The following is a 16597-nucleotide window of genomic DNA, read 5'->3' on the forward strand; positions in this document are numbered from 1 at the left end:
AGTTTTATTTTTTATACTTTTACGTTAGACCCCGAGTAGCGGGTCTGTGTATTCCGAAGTACGGAAGTTTTTGTTTTATAGAGAGTTATTTATATTTTGTTTTATAGTTTTTATAGAGAAAATAAAGGGTTTTATATACCCTTCTTGTGTATCCTGTTTACTTCCCACAGTTTTGAACATAGCTTTAGTAAGCTCTCTGTTCCGAGTCAGGTCCTTGCATGTTCCTGAAGAAGGTTAGAAGAAACAATTGACCCTGATAGTGGCGCCCAACGAAGAAGAATAACCATGGCCGAGTTTCAAGAAGAACCTGTGCTGCCTGCAGAAACGGCTCAGAATCCAGAAATGCCAGCTGCCGCCCTGGAAGGATTTGGTTACATCGTCCACACCATGCGCGCTTCGATGAAACCAGAAGCAACATTTAATGGAAACTCACCGGTAACCAGTTTTTGGGAAAAATTGGATGACCACTTCATGCTCTACCCCGTGCACGAGTTTCAAAAAGTTACCTTAGCTACCAGCGCTTTGTGGTGCCAAGCGCTTAACTGGTTCAAATGTATAGGCAGAAGTCTCTTGCGTCAAGCAGGAAGTCCCACCTATACTTACGAAAATTTCAAGACTGCCCTACTAAAATCCTTCCCTGTTGTAAGGGATCGTGCGAAATTAGAAACGGGACTTTTCAGTATATATCAACAAAGAATCGAAAACCTCTCATGTTTTATTTTAAGAAAAATTCACGTCTTCAAACTCTTGTATGGAAACCGTCCGGATCCTGAAATAATTCAAGTAATTTTGCCGAGGTTACTGCCCCAAGTGCAAGACTTTATTGAATTAAGAAATCCGACTACACTGGAAAAGTTATTTGAGCTAGCAATCCAGTTTGAAAGTAGAAGAACGGCGGACGTCGAAAAAAGACGCCAATATCAACAGCAAAACCAATTTGGTGCGCCAAGACTACAGCAAACTCAAGTACACGGCTACGGAAGCAAAGCGAATCAGTGGGCAAGGAAACCCGAGCATTCAAAAACAGCCGGCGAACGTCGACAGTTCAATAGCAATCCAGGAAAAAAGTCCCAAGGCCAGGGGAAAAAGAAGGAAAGCACGGAAATGAAAAATAATTTAAACTAAAACGGATTTCGGCTGACGGGAGGGTGCGGAAATCCGAAGGCCACGAAAACCCCTCTTCCTACAAGTTAAATACAGTAATGGTGAAAAATTTGATTTTTCCGAAGATTGAAGTGTTGGTGAATAATATCCCAGCCACCGCACCCCTGGATACCGGCACGCAGTGTTCCTGTGTGGCAGAAGATTTTTTTAGGAAGTATTTTCGCAAATACCGCATATATAATTCGGATAATACGACAGTGTTAGCGGCGCAAGGAGAAAAATGTAAGTGCATAGGTAAAGTACCGTTGTATATCCGTATCAAGGACGAACAAGTAAAGGTGATGTTTTTTATAGTAAAGAATCTGCAAGCACATATAATTTTAGGAATAGATTTTCTTTCAGACGCACAAGCTACGCTGGATTTTAATGAAGCGTCCCTTAAGCTGACAATGAAACCAGTGCGTACAGAAAAGGCTGAACCGCCGATGGTAAATCTTGACCACCTACCTAATGACGAGCAAGGAAGAATCCGACAAATGGTAAGTAAATTTGCTTCGTTATTTAGCGATATTCCAGGATTTACTCAGGTTACTAACAATAGTATTGACACCGGAGATGCAATGCCAGTTCGCCAAAAACCATACCGGTATGATAAGAATAAGGAAAAAATTATAGAATGGCATATTACCGATATGCTACGTAAAAAGATCATAACGCCCACCTCAAGTAGTTATGCTAGCCCCGTGGTTTTATGTAAGAAAAATAATGACTATCCTTTGACGCATCCAAAAAGGTGGAGATTCGATATTGATTACCGTAAATTAAACTCCATAACTAAATATCCGGTATATCCGTTACCGATCATTGAAGAAATTCTAAGGAACATAAAATCAACCAAATTTATGACGACTTTAGACTTAACGACTGGTTATTTTCAAATAGGGGTTAGGCCTGAGGACGTGCCTAAGACTGCTTTTATAACCAAGTCTGGCACTTATGCATTTTTGCCTATGCCATTTGGCCTTTCAGGGGCCCCGGCAACATTTCAGTGATGCATGGACATTGTGTTAAGACCTGTTCTTGGAAAGTCCACATTTATCTATTTAGACGATATCATTATTACTAGTGATAATCTCGACCAACATGTACAGGATTTAAGACAGGTGTTTTCTTTATTAAATGAGGCCGGTCTAAAAGTTAATGTCGAAAAGTGCAAATTTGCAGCCCCTGAATTAAAATATTTAGGTTACAAAATATCTCAAAAAGGAATCGAGACAGACGAATCAAAAATAATCGCTGTACAAAAGTATCCGACTCCAAACACGGCAAAGAATCTCTCTTCTTTTCTAGGACTTTGTTCATATTATAGGTCCTTTATAAAAGATTTTGCGGCTATCGCTGAGCCGTTGTTAAAATTAAAAAGGAAAAAGGCAAGATTCTCGTGGACGGCCGAAGCCAATAGTGCTTTCGAAAAATTAAAACAAGCATTAACGCAAGCCCCTGTGTTGAAATTTCCTGAAAAGGATGAGAATTTAGAAATTTCAGCGGATGCTTCGGATTATGCGGTAGGAGCGGTACTTTCGCAAATTCAGCAGCCCGTGGCATTTTTTAGCCGAACTTTAAATCAAACACAAAGAAACTATTCCGCGACCGAGAGAGAGGCACTTGCAGTTCTGTTAGCAGTGCAAATGTTCCGAGTCTATTTTGGAAAGGCGCCGATAACAGTGTACTCTGATCATGCGGCGGTAACTAGATTGTACTCAGGGAAAAATTTATCCCCAAGCTTAATAAGATGGGCACTCAAGCTGCAAGAATATAATCTGGTAATCAAGCATACCCCCGGAAAGGAAAATATCGTAGCAGATGCCCTATCAAGAATTAAAATAGACGAACAAGTTAATACCGTAAAGGTGGCAATGCTCACAGCATGTACAATAAATTCCCGAGAAACTATAATAACCGAACTGGGTAAGGATCCTGAGTTTGGAAGCATTTATGAGTATTTAAAGGATCCTGAAAATTTTAGCCACCAAGATATTGTGGCGATAAGAAATAGGGCGGCCCATTACGAACTAATAGATGGTCTATTATTCTATACAAAAACTACGAATTCCAACAACGAATTTCGACCTGTTATCCCAGCTAGTCTTAGATTAAATATCCTGCAGGAGCTCCATGACAGCCCTTTAGCTTCTCATGCTGGTATTCGAAAAACTATCCAACGCGTACGCGAGGCAGTCTACTTTTCTGAACTGCAAAAGTTAACAAGGGCGTATGTCCAGTCCTGCCCAACATGTCAAGCAGTTAATTATATTAATTTCCGCCCGGCCGGGTTTCTAAATAGTATTAAATCCGAATTTCCAAATGAAATAATTGGCATCGATTTATTGGGCCCTTTCCCAAAAAGTCAGTTAAATAAATGTCGCTATCTCCTTGTTATGGTTGATCATTTTAGTAAATGGACCGAAATTGTTCCCTTAAAACGAGCCTCCGCGAAATTAGTTACTGATTCTATTTTAAATAAATATATTTTAAAATACGGGGCGCCCCTAAAAGTTATATCGGATAATGGTCCTCAATTTGTAAGTAATATATTTGAAGACATGTGCCAAAAACTGGGCATACGTCATTTAAAAATGGTCCCGTATCGGCCGCAATCAAATATAGCGGAACAGGTCAATAGAAATATAGTGAAAATTATCCGTAGTTATGTTAAAAATTTTCATAAAAGCTGGAATAACTATGTCAATGAATTTGCTTTCGCCCTTGGGACCGCAAAACATGATACAACGGGCAAAACTCCTGCTGAGTTATTTTTAGGCAGAAAGATTATAACGCCGTTAGATAAATTATTTTATGTGCAACAAAGAGCCCCAGAATTTAAAATGGGTATATAGAAAAACTAATAAAAGAAGCAAAAAAGAATACGGAAGTATTCAACAAAGAGCCCCAGAATTTAAAATGGGTATATAGAAAAACTAATAAAAGAAGCAAAAAAGAATACGGAAGTAGCACAAAGAAAACAGAAGCTCTATTATGATTTGAAACGACGGGGAGTAACTTATAAAGTAGGGGATGAAGTTTTAAAAATTAAGCATTCACTTTCTTCAGCACCAGAAGATAAGACTGCCAAATTTTTTCCACGATTTGAAGGACCATATGTTATAGAAAAAATAACTCACGCTGTAGTAGTGTTAAAAGCCAGAAATGGTGAAACCTGCTCCGCAAACATTGATCAAATCAAACCCTACTTCGATCGTAATTAAATGCAAATATTTTCAGATCTTTTGCAGGATCCGGCACGGCAGACACCGCAGGCACAAGCTCCAGAGGTGGAACAACGACAAGTACAAGGGCAAGCCATTAACAGGCAGGAGCAAGTGAATAGAAAATTTCCCCGCGGAAAAATTGAAGGTAGCAAGAAAAAGAAGCCGTTCCACCGTCCAGAAAAGAGAGTTCACGAACACCCCCAGAATGAAGAAGGGAGAAGGACTACGTATGTGAAGAGAACCAGGAGAAATGACGGCAACTATAACCCGGCTCTAAAACGGAAGATATACTCATCCGACAGGACTCTCCGCAGTAAATGTCGCCGAACTGCGGAAGGGCCATCAGCGGCGGAGGAAAAGTTACAAGGAAAATTTGAACGGCCAGCAACGAGGTCCAAGCAGGAACACAAAAGAAGTTTCCCGGTTCCGCCAAGACCAGCTGCCATCAAACGGCCAAGACCACAAGCAGAGGAGAAAAAGAAAGTATTCAAGGGTGACCGAACTGGTGAAAAAAGTAAGCTTCCAGAGGAAAGCACTGAAGGGCGAGCCCGTACAAGAAGGAGGATAAATCACACTACTATCTGCAATACCTTTAAAGACTGGGCCCAGAAAAGGATGTCCGAATATCACAAAGATAAGTAAAATTTTATGTTACTTTGCAAACATTAAGTTAATCTTTCATTCTTACTGCAAGTGGCAGATTTCAAGAAGTTTTACCTCATGGGAGGTCTACCTTTATCGCCAAAAGGGCGAGAAATGAGTTGTTACCGATTTTGGTATTATGTTTTTCAATTACTCGTGCGTAAAACTAAAGTTGATGTATAATAGCGTTGTGTAAAGACTTAAATATTGTAAAAAGTTATTGTATAAATTTTATTTAAAACATTCTAGCAGGAAAGAAGTTTAGTCTGAAAGACTTTTTGAAATGTATTATTTCAATGTAGAAAGAATTGGCACTTGCTTTGAAAAGAATAGAAGTTAACAATGTACTACTAATGTATGTTTTCAAACGTGTAAAATTAACGGCATGTTAATATCTTCTTATATACAATGTGAACTGTTATTTTAAATGTTAAGAAATACCGTGATATGGTAAAAGTGAATGTTAAAATTTTTTTTATTCGTGTGACTGTAAAAAGACTAAAGCATGGCGAATATGTGTTAAAGGTTGAATGATGTAGTTAGGCTCTCTGACGCTACACTTTAGAGTTAGCCACTTTTAGAATAGTACCTCAGGGTTTAGAGTTGAAATTAGGGTGTGTTAAGAGGTCTTGTTATGTTTAATTTTAACACGTTAGTGTTTTGATTGTAGGAGAAAGTGTGGAACACGTAGACAGAAACACATTCGTGTTTGGTGTTCTTTTACAACACATGTCAGAGAGCACGGGGAGAGATAATTAAAATAGTCATGAATGAAATAAGAATGTTAAGTGAAATATAATTATACATGTTACTTGCCATTTCATTGTGTAACATTTCATTAAACTAGTTTTCCTTCCAGATCTCTGGAAGGAACCAGAATTGAATAAAAGTTCCTGTTTAGATGCAGTACAGATGAAAAAAAAGTGTGTATCCTGGGAGCTGCTTTTGTAAAAAACAAATATCTTTCTTTTAAATTTCTAGTTTCTAGCGAAAAATATTTGTAAAAGATTGGCCTCGCGTTAGATTCTAGAGCTAAAAGTTTTCAACAAGGTCGTTTTAGACCTCAGTTTCAAACTAATTAACTCTGGCGGGAAGTATGTAAGGATCTTAAGTTTTACTAACGTTTATTTTATTTTAAATCTTTACTATCACTTCTTATTTTCTACTTCCGGCCAGAATTATAAGCGTTAAGTTTTTTATGCAAAGTTTGTCTGGCGAACGCCAAGTATTTAAGTTGTGGCTTTTTGCCAAGCGAGAGAGAGGAATCAGTGAGTCGAATCAGGCCGCTTACCTTAGAAGTTACGCAGTTGCTTGTTGCCTTCCAGGCCAGAGGTTTTAATCCTCTTGATAAATTTAAACGTATTGTAGTGTTCACAGTTCTCTGTACTACATACGCTTCCTGTTAATATAAGGCCAATCTTCCACGTTTATTATTCTAAAGTTAAATTAGAGTTTAGTTTTATTTTTTATACTTTTACGTTAGACCCCGAGTAGCGGGTCTGTGTATTCCGAAGTACGGAAGTTTTTGTAAATAGAGAAAATAAAGGTTTTTATATACCCTTCTTGTGTATCCTGTCTACTTCCCACAATTAGTGAACAGAGCTTTAGTAAGCTCTCTGTTCCGAGTCAGGTCCTTGCATGTTCCCGAAGAAGGTAAGAAGGAACATTGACCCTGATAACTCCTCTGAAGATTCTAATTAGACATATATTGTTGCAAAACTATGCCTCCAGCTGGGTGTTTAAGTCAAAATTTACTGTAAAAGATTACTGACTTCCTGGCAAAAACAACATGAACCTTAAGTGTATCTGGGTGTGTCATCAGAACAACGATGACCAATTAATAAACCTGTTACGATGATTTATCATTGAATCATTGACTAAGGTAAGGGGAAAAGTCAAGTTAGAGTTAATATATATATTAACTGGCCCTCAATACAAATTGAAAATGTTAGGAAATATCTCAAATTTAGAAATTAAATATATCGGTCAAATTTTGTTGTACGGAAGCCAAACGTTTTGTGCTTTGTTATTTTTATAATAAGTACAAAATGTTTCTAAATATAAATACAGTTCAAGAGGGTAGTACAAAAACTTAGATTTCGTCAGGTTTACAAAATTGATTTCTTTAAATTTAAAAATTACAAAAAACACGAATATCTCAAAACGTATCAAAGCAGCTTATGGTCAGCTTGTACATTCCAAAATCTTGTTGTGGCTGATTTCGCTTGTGTGATATCAGAGTAATCCCACAAAATGCATCATGGAAAGCTCCATATTATATGGTCTATGGTTCCAGTATCATGGAGCATCGGCACAGTTTAGCTCTGCTGTATCCAAATATCTACCGATATTTATATGAGGAATACTATTCTATCCTTTAGACTGGATGCGGAAGTCTCGCTGTATGGCCACCATAGACCGTTTACCTCCACCTTTGTGTTTTTTTCTGTATGAAAGAAATGATCTATTGAATTCCACTTACTACACGAAAGTTAATTACTCATTTTCATGATACATGCAATTTCATGAGTATCTTGTAGTTTGAGAGCCATTCCATAATTTTGGCGGCCCCTTAGAGGATTTTCTTTTATGCATATATTTATATTCTTATTTTCAATTTGAAAATGATCAGAAAAATAATTGTATCCCAAGCCACTGTAACAGCAGCTTTGTCTACATAAGAACTCGGAAACTATAACATTATTAACGTTTCAAATATGCTGTGCTGTTTGAAACAAAGAGAGAAAAGTTACACATTTCTTCATGAATATGGTAAGAATGCTGCAGAAAAGTAGGATCTTTTATATCTGCTCGTGCTTATAGTGATAACCATTTTAAGAGAAAAACGAATATTTGTCGAATGTAACTAAATATTGTCGGTTGGTTTTGTTACTGTTAAATGTAGAACTTAAATATAGAACATTAAGTACGGTTTGTAAATACAATACTGAAACAGCTAACAAAGAAATAACACACACACACCAACAACCTAATAAGCTAATACATAACTTTCTTTTTTAAACTCATGTTTAAATAATGCCTTAAAGTACTTGTTGTCATTTCAGCTTAAAACAATTTTCAATACAAAAATCGATTGCAAAATCTAAAGAAATTAGTAATCCTTGATGCAATGAATAAGACGCAAAAAGAGACTGGAATTTCAGAAATACATATGCTTAAGGTCAATATCCAAAAGTAATAAGAGCAAAAAATTGCATGTCGTCGCTGATAAAAGTTTACTAACAATTCATAGTTCAGAATTAGATATCGTAGAATGAGTTAAAGCGAAAAGATATTAGAGTCTGCAGACTGTTCTGAAGCCTACGTAAAGAACGAAAAATCGATCCAGACATAAAATAACATGTTAAGCTTCACGCGCTGTTCTTTGACGAAGTCATTAATTTCTCACGGATAGCATGGCAGGACTTCATTAGTTCATTGGTCCGTTGTACGTTAACTTGCATTGCACGATTAGCATAATAAGATATATCATTAAGTGAGGGTTTCGGCACGAGACAAGGGAAGTTTGATTAGAGTAAAGCAATTTCCGTTGGAGAGAGAGCAATTAAATGGATTTTGCTTTGATTTTACTTAATCGTTTGAAGTTTCAGGACCATTAGTTTTAAGTATTAGCTCAATGTGTTTTAATACTTACGAAAAAGCGATGAAATAAATTATTGGAGGTTAATTTTGGAAGCAGATAGTATGAAATTCATATGAAATTAGAATTCAACGAAAGATAAAAATTGTGTGAAATTTGGCGTTCGAAATTATTCAAACACTTAACTTGACCAGACATGAAAAGAAGGAAACACTGCAGTGTCTTTATTAGAAAATACAGACATTGATAAATGATGGAAAATTTTACCGCTTGACAATAACAGCTATTGATAAAGTTGAGATAGATTAAATCATTTCTGTTTTGTAGCTAATTTTTGGATTATGTTGGCGAAAAATGTTTCATCCAACATGCTAATAAGAATATATACTATATTGCAACTGTAAAAGAAGAAAAACTTTTGATTGGGTTTGACGGTTCATTGCTCTCAAGTAAGAAGTTCTTTGTATGAATTTCTTCCCATATTAGGCCAAAGGAGGAAACTCTTGCTCTTAAATTTGCTAGATCTCCACCATATTCTGGAAGGAGAAACATAAATTTCTTCCCATATTAGGCCAAAGGAGGAAACTCTTGCTTTTAAATTTGCTACATCTCCACCATATTCTGGAAGGAGAAACAGTTTTCGAAAAGCAAACAAAATAAACAAAAAAAAAAAAAAAAAGAACAAAAAAGAAAATTAAAACATTCTGAGGAAATCTTTTTTACTCATGTTTAGCATACATGAAGCCCTAATCTTCTGAAGCTGGGTATTTAAGGAGAACGTATTATAAGTTACATAGTGGGCATATGATATATGTAACGATATAATATAGTAGTCAAGGCCAATTTGAGTCTCTTAGGCCCTTTAAATAAGGCTCTCATAATAACAAACATTAGCTGTATTTTTGAAATAGCTTTCAGTATGAAACTGAAGTCATGCTACTATATGCAATTTTAGCAATCGATAATTACAGTTTTTAAATTATATGTACCAAATGTATGCGCCTGCGAGTATGCGCCGTGTCTGCGACTTATTACTGCAAAGATACTATTTTAGAAATAGGAAGAACTGTCAGAATAGTAGAAAAGACAAATATAGGTTTGATGGTATACATGAAAACTTAATGGCACCTCGAATATATCTAGTTGTAACTTACTTTGGAAAAAGAAACCATAGCTAATGACCCAATGAGCATTTGACGGATTAATTAAACAATTTAGGATTCATTTTAACTTCAGTTGCACATCTTTCTTTTGGTTATAACTTAAACTAAGCTATTTTTTATGCAAAAATCCAGATAAATTAACAGTCTCTTATATCGAACTTCAGTTTCTCTACAGAAGTGTTTCAGGCAGAACTGATAGCAATCAGCAGCACTGATACGCAGCAATCAGCCACAGTCGTAAGAATGATCTTAATCAATTTCATATTTATACGGACTCTGTCTCAAGCCTCCAAGCACTCTCAAGCATATACAGCAGGAGCCCTCTTCACAAAATACAGAGAACTCTCTTCAGCATCCCTATGCCTTTTCTTTCTGCGGTCAGTCGGGTGCCAGCGCACGTAGGAATACTGGGAAATGAAAGTGCAGACGCAGTGGCTAAAGAAGCTGCCAGTAGTGCATCTTTACTTGAGTGTCCGACAACACTTCCAGTCTCGCTGCTAAACCATTCCACCTGGAAACTTCTTATAGGACAGTTGAAAACCGGCTGGAATGATGCTACAAGGAGTCCACATACACATGCAATGCTCCCAAATGTAAGCATGGATCTACATAGAAAAACTGGCAGCATGTCACATTTCCTAACAGAAAATGGATCGTGAAAAGCATATCTGCATAGGTTTGGTCCCTCCAACACAGACACCTGGCGAATGTGGGAAAGTATGCAGCCCAAATCACTATTACTTTGAATGCTGCTTGATGGCGAAGTTCCATCTAAAAAATCCAGCACCCATTTTTCGCGCAGCGTAGTGGAAAAATGCTCAAAATAACAATGTTGCCTTATCGAAACTACATCCTATCACTACATATCGCATTGCGAAAAAGCAGTAATGTGGAACAGCTGTCATCGCTGTGATTCCCCAAGGAGCTAAATTTCGGTTTCAGCTTCTGTAATATAAGTATTTATTTTTTTTTATATAATTATTTAGCTCTTTTGATATTGAAATCTTTGTTCCCTCGAATCAGTTTCCTGACATTTTGAGCCTATATTTGTACTCATACGGTGTAATATATTGTTACACATAGTTATGTAACTTTCGTAATATAAGTGTTCATTCCACTATTGTAAGCACGCCGATTTAACTTATGAAATACCAAGAGTGTTGCATAATGTCATTTATATACTGTATTGGTAGTGTAAAAAATCTTTCTTTCACATTCATTGTCATCACTTAAATGTACCGCATTTGCCTTATTTGTACACCATATGCAGTATTCATTAAATGCACTGCCTTATGCATATATATGTATACATACCATATAGTTCCCCTTATAGTATATAATATTAAATTATGTAATAGGAATGTTCATATTGTTAAGGATTTTTATTTATACTTAGCTATTTTTAGTAGAATTTGTAATTAAAATTGTTTTATATTCCTGTGCAATGCAGCACGAGACTTATTTGAAGAGGAAGCTACGCCGGAAAAATTAAATACAGGAGCACGTGCATTTAATAAATAGTTATCTAGTAATTGTACTCTTTTACTTTCCAAAAAACTCGAGAAATTACGAGACTCATATCGTTACACATTGAAAAGCTTATAAAAGTTGTAGGAAAACATTTCAATTCAGTTGTTTTATGAGTTGTTTACTTATGACTGTAGTGGATTCGCGGTGGGATTGAATTAGCTTTCTCTGTTTTGAATTGTGTTCTGTAAAACGTTTTAATAGTTTAAAATATGACTACTGTGAGATATTGCGATATTGTACGAATATCTCTGAAGAAATTTCAGCATTTTGTTTTATTTGTTGTGATAAAATTAAATTTTATTCACTTTTCACAGGACTTGAGCACTCAATTTATTACTAAACCGTACGCACGCAACAATGTGTAATACTCTGATATTCAAAATATCTTGTAACAAAAGAAAAAAATATGTACTAAACAACAGGCCTTGTATGCCACTGTAACTGATTTCTGCAGAAATTACGTTCGATTTCGTAAACCGCGATCTAGGACGGATGTCATCTTCGAGGTGTAAAGTTTCTCCACAGAACATACTGTCTTATCTCACTTGTTTTAGAATTCGCTAGTTCTATTCTAAGTCCACGCGTTATACATGCTTTAAGAAAAAATACAGAATACTTACAAAAGTCGCGGCTAATATTTATAAGATATGTAAGGATACTTATAAGATTTATAAGGACCTAAAATCTTTGGAGAGTATTTAAAGTTACAAGATAACTTAAGATTATAAGATAAAGTTACTGAATTTATAATACAATACTAGCATTATTAAGTACTGAATATTGTTCTTCGCATGGCAGTGGGGCTCCTAAAAAGGCAGTGGCATTTTTTAATTAGAGGATTCAGACATAAGCCATGTAAATTAAATGTGGAGTGAAATAGAATACAGCTATAGATATTACATTAATAATATATGATTTTTGTAAAATTAATCAAGAAAACTCAATTTAATTTCTAAAATTATGCTGTGGCATTTTTAAAAAATTCTGATCATATCAAATCATTTATTACTAATAGTCATTTTCTTCTCACATAACACTGACATTTAGCCTTACCACTACTCTTTGTTTAATTTTAATTAGTAATACGCGTATTTCAACTTTGATTAACAATTTTTAAATACTATTAAGCAATAACGGCCTATCTCATTAATATTGTAAAAGTCTTGAAATCCTACCCGTTTGTTAAAGATCTTAGCTGTTGTGATCATTCTAACATATCACGCTACGCGAAGAAAAATGGTGCAAGGCTCTTAAGGAAATTTGGCTTTCATTTACGTTATACGTCAGGGAAACCTCTCTTGCAGCCATCCGTTCGTTGAGATTTGAACCCAGGTCGAATTACCATTAGTTCAGTAATTTTACCACGCGGGCTTTGGTAGGCCACGAACGCAACGAATCTCTTAAAATGAGTTATATCACAAATGAGATTGTAGAATAAGTTCTTTTAAACTAAGAGAAGGATACACACCTGTCACCTGTAATGTGTATTTAATTATGGCAAAGCACACTAGGGCTATCTGCCTAAGGGGAGGGATGCCTTCGTGGAGGACTTTCTAAGGGAAACTGGCTCGTATACACGTTACACATGGGGAAAACCACGAAAACACCCATGCAGCCAGCCCGTTCGCGGGATTCGAACCTCGGACCGAACTACCAGTGTTCAGCGACTTTACCGCTCGGCCGCTGGTGGGCACCCAGAAATGTGTAAAAGATAGTTTTACATTATCAAAATCGTTTTTTTTTACTTCCTTGTACGAAGTAAAAAGGAAGTATTGTATTCGCAAAAAGTTTCAGTCATCATATTTCAACGCAAATACTCATTTTCACCTTTATCGAATGCAATTTAGCGATGTTTTTGCGTCGTGATATCTGTACAAAGGACTCTTCGCCCCCCCAAAAAAATTGTAAAACTAATTTAAAATGAATTCTGAAGAGAAATTTTCGTGGCGTCTGTGCGATGTATGTACGTACATATGTATCTCGCATAATTCAAAAACAAGTAGCCTCAGAACGTTCAAATTTTGTATATACGACTGCTATAACATGTAGATGTGCAGCCCGTATTTTGGTTGCAATCGGCCGCAACAAAAGTATATAAATATATGCATATATGTATCCACTCTGTTACTCGGCTCAGTGATCTCAGTTTCTTTATTATTCTTATACGCTTGTAAATTGTGCATTTTTCCCTTTAAAAATGATCGAATTATGTTGTTCTTATCTTCCGGTTAAGGCTTTTATGCTTTTAGTAAATCTGTATGCAGTAATTTCAGAATTATTAACAATTTAAAAGTTGTTTAAGTGCCGCTAAGCCTAATAAGTTTTGCCGTGGCGGCCATTGGTTGTTTACATTTGAAACAGCAGAATAGTAGATTTGTTGCCAACGTAGAGAGAGAAAGTAAGCGTCACAATAACAAAGATTTCTTTTATTATTGCGAATTAAATCATGCTTAATCCATTCTGGAATTTACTCGAGGAAATAAGTATTTAAGATTTATTTCATAATTTTCAATACATACATCTTGAGATTTTAAGTATTTTTGCCTTGTCGCGAAGTGAGAACTGAATTAATTGAATGAGAAATACTGAATCATCTGTGAAAAACTGTTTCTCTTTCGTTTTTGTTGTTCTTTGCTTAATTTCTTTTATACATCGTTTTAAATTTAACATAGTATTTGAATAGAACATGTGGCAACAATTAGATAATTCTTAAGATGATATACATTTATATGCATTCTGAGTTATATAATATGGACAAAATGTAACGCTGTTAGGGGGACATGTGACATATTGAGTGGCGAAATGCAACTATTTCGGGACAGAGGTTATTACGGTATAATGTTTTTCAAATTAACCGTATACTCTAAATTATTTTTTCATTTAAAATAGACAGCTTGTGGATTATATAAAACACATAAAGTGTAAATTTAAAGCTTAATGTTTTTAAAAACCAGTTTAATTTCTCTTATGTTTGACGAATCTTATGTGATAGTGTGCTAGTTTAGTACACTTTTCCTAAAAAATACCGCATCAAACTCCTTCAAATTTTGCATGATGGTTAAAAACATATCATTTAAGAATAATGAGCAGTATTTTACATTTTACTTAAAAAGAAAAAATATTAAAAATAAATTAGTAAAATATTTTGAAAATCATAGAAAAAAATGGTATTAAATTTTTAATATATCCAAAACTAATGATCATAAATTTTATATCCTGCTTAGTTTCAAAGAAATAGTTATGATAAACAACTGTGGAAAATTTAAACATTCTAGGCTGAATAGTTTCAAGAAAAGTGTACCGAAACATAAGAAAAAACACGTTTTGAGAAAAATTGAAAAAAACAATTTAAACACTAATAATTTATAAAAAAAAACATTTAAACATTTTTTCTGCACCATAATCATCTTAAACAGGCATTTATGCATCTATTTATTTTTGTTTTATTAACTTATGTTTCTTTCTAGCCATTTTAAAAAGCTTTTGGTGAGCAAGATGGGGCTCACGAATTCTATCGCAATCAATTTTCGCAAACCCTTTACCGTATAAAACCCTGGTTGTATTCCCAATAATTCCATTATTTATGGAGACATTTTAAACTATCATTAAAACATATTACCGCATCTAATAAACCTAATTTTAATGCGTTGACACTCACAAAAACCGTTTTTGGTATGCGTGTCTAGATGCAATTATTAAAACTTTCATTCTGGTTTTGAGTTGTTGTTGTTCTATTGCCTGACGTATAACAGCACAAGGAGCACCTGTCGTTGGCTTTAAGCACCTTGCAGGTGACAGTGCGATTTAGCTCAGTTCCGCTCCCATTTTGATGGAGTGAACCCCAGGGAAAAAGGGGCCGAAGGTCTCCCACCCTTCATCCCCTACCACCCACTTCATGAGAGAACTTTTGACTCGCCGCATATTTCGGATGCTTCCATGTCGCACTGACACTATTCATTTAAAAACTTCAGTGCCTTCTCCGAGATTCGAACACGGCCTCTTTGGCACTGCAGCGTCGCTAACCACTATACCGGTTGAGCGGTGGGTTTTGACTTCTGCCATGAATGCGATTTGACAGAGTTTTTTGTCAAAAAGACTTCTTCTCAGCTTATAAAACAGGTTCTAACTAAGAATGTTTATGGACATACCTTTTACCAGCTGATATGGCTTTATTGTTGTTGTACCAGACATATGTCCCTTCTCAACTGGTGAACGTGCTAGTGCTGGTTTACATTTTTAATGAAAGATTTGGGTCTTAAAATTTCTAAACATGGTTAAATTACATATTTTTGGAATCGTCTCAGGCTACTTTTTTTTTAGCCCGAAGTTGAAAATTTGAATATTTGAAAATTTGTATGTCATATGTCCCCTTCAGTGAACCTAGGGCCAGAATGTTGCTATAGTAAACAAATACACTGAACTTTAAAGAGTGCATTTATTCTATTGTGGTTTATGCGTTATCGTCGAAGTAGATTTAATTCAGTCCAATAAAATTAAATGAAATGCTATGAAAAATTGGTATAATTTAATATTCCGTACAAGGAAGTCATGTGGTGCACATATCAGATTTTTTAGATAATAATTTAGTATTATAATTATCATTTCAGATTTTTTTATGCTTTCAGAATTACTCTTCGCGTTAAGATGTGTCATCTGCGGGAGATGGTTACCATGAGAGATTTTATTTATGTATTACTAATCATTTTAAATAAATTTAAAGATAGTTGTATTTAAAAAGTAACAACTATATTTTGTTAGATTTAAAACATTTTAAACCTCTGCAACGATTATAAAACCTTAGTGATAGCAAATAAAAGAAAAAAGATAAAGTTGGAACACTCTCAGGAATTCTACAACATCAAAGTAATTGTAATAGAAAATTTAATTACTTTCTAGTTGAAAGAGAATACGAGGAATGGCTTTCAAGTTCAGTCAGTCTGATTTTCATTCCTGCAATAAAGCTCTTTCGCATATACCAATCAAGTATGCCCTAACTAGAATCTTCGGAAGAGACTGAAGATGAAATTTCCAAGCCTTGTTATTTGTTTCAAAATTCCTTTGCTCATAAGATAAAGGATCGTGGCATTCAGAACGCAGATAATTAACCCGGATTTAATCAAAGTACTAATTGCCTTTACATCGTTGCCTTAAGGGACATCGGAATCTTGCTATGCGTAATCATTAAATAGCAGAATCGTTGTTCTGAACATTTGAATGATTTCGAAAAATACCTTTGCAGGAATTATTTTGATTGAGAATCTTGCTCCAGAACATTGTGAAAGATTCAT

At 35.3% G+C, this 16597-nt stretch overlaps 1 protein-coding gene across 4 annotated transcripts in view; it reads left to right on the top strand.

Moving 5' to 3' along the window:
- Window positions 1-16597, top strand: part of LOC118184280 (nephrin-like) — a 373546-nt gene that overhangs the window by 174413 nt on the left and 182536 nt on the right. The window lies entirely within an intron of this gene.

The sequence above is a fragment of the Stegodyphus dumicola genome, chromosome 3, assembly GCF_044657685.1.
Source record: "Stegodyphus dumicola isolate Sdum_Otavi_A_Nest chromosome 3, ASM4465768v1".
Lineage (NCBI taxonomy): Eukaryota > Metazoa > Arthropoda > Arachnida > Araneae > Eresidae > Stegodyphus > Stegodyphus dumicola.